This window comes from Pygoscelis adeliae, unplaced genomic scaffold (assembly GCF_000699105.1).
Source record: "Pygoscelis adeliae isolate BGI_AS28 unplaced genomic scaffold, ASM69910v1 Scaffold153, whole genome shotgun sequence".
In the NCBI taxonomy this organism is placed as follows: Eukaryota; Metazoa; Chordata; class Aves; order Sphenisciformes; family Spheniscidae; genus Pygoscelis; species Pygoscelis adeliae.
Window position 1 is genome coordinate 506,012 of NW_008824408.1, and position 1,557 is coordinate 507,568.

Consider the following 1,557-nt stretch of genomic DNA (forward strand, 5'->3'; position numbering starts at 1 on the left):
GGGGAGTGGGTGGGTGTGGGGGGGGGGGTGGGCTGGAACGCCAGTGTTTCCTTTGCTTTTCTTTGGCTGCTTCTGCTTTTGCAGGGAGGTGTTTGTAATGCACCCAGCGCGGGTACAAATCCCAAAAAGGGAGAGGAAGAGAAAAGGAGCCGAGAAGTAAATACAGCGTGTGTTTGGGAAGTGTCTCGGGTAACTCCTTTCCACAGCACCGGGCCAAATTATGATCTCAGATAAGCAGCATCGGGCTGGGGTCATGCCCTGACGCCAACGGGATGGGGAAGGGGAATGAGTCACTTTTGGAGGCCCCGGCAAGTGTCCTGCTTCGGGCTGTGGTTTTGTGAGAGCCGAGGGGTGTAGCTATTGCCTTCACTTGGGAAAAATGCAAGAAACCACTCGGCTCGTTCGTGGTACCAGGAAGCAGCATCCTCCAGCCAAGGAGCCCTGAACCGCCGCCCGAGGCCAGACGCTGCTGGGGCGGGTCAGGATCCGCTTTTGCAGCCGTGGGCATGGGAAGGAGCAGGGACTGCGGTGGAGGGAGATCACGGGCACTCTCTGAACAGCCATGGACCCACAAAATAACTGTGGGGAGATGCCGGAGAGGAACGTGCAGCGCTGCTGTGGTTTAGCCTTTCTCTGCGTGGGGGGAGCAAAGCTCTGGCCACCGTTTGCTCATTAAAATGAGCCAAAGCACTGACCATTTTGAGCTGGAAGAGCCTCGGAGGCTTCCAGTCCAACCTGCTGGCATCTAAGTTAGGGCAGGTTATTGCATTAACCCCTCCGTACAAGCAGCCAAATTTGACCAGGGGCTGGGAGACGCAGGGAGCGGGCTCGGGCCAAGGGGCCCGGGAGCCAGCACATGCCCTGGTGCCGCTTCCCCCCAGGGAGGCTTGTTTTCTGTGCCGCGTGTGCCACAGCGAAGCCGGGATCACTGTGTCCTTTGGTGCCGGGGACAGACGCTGCTTGTCTTGTGTTTCCTTTGAGAAGAGCTTCCTCCACCCCTGGAGATGGACCCTGGGGGAGGGAGAAGATAAGGGAGCCCAGAACACAGCCCCATTGTGTGGCCTTGTTTTGCTCCCGGCAGCATCCCGGCCCCAAGGTGACGACGGGGAAGCCTCTCTGGTGCCTTTTCGCAGGGCAGGATAAGGCCGGTGGGATGCAAGAGCGGCGGGACCCCCCTTGCACAACGCGCAGGAGCCCAAAAGTATGGGAGCAGCATCCTCCCGTCGGAGACTTGATGGGGGGAGGCATAAAATTAACCATTGCCCTGATGGCTGTGGGAGCAGAGGGCACCGTCCCGGCACTGGGGGCTGATGCCGAGGGGAGGCTTTGCCGGCCCAAGGGGCTGCCGGAGCCCTGTTGCGGTGCTGGCATTTTCCCTGAATTCCCCGACGTTGTGGCCCGCAAATAAAGGGATGTTTGTTAGCCGGGTGCGCTGTGTTTTGCCGAGCAGAACAATAAAAAGAAAGACGCTCACAATGGGAAATTGTGCTTCCTCCTCCCCGTGCGTTCCTCGGGGAGGTGTTGGGGGGGAAAAAAAAGAGAAGAAAGCGGGAAGAG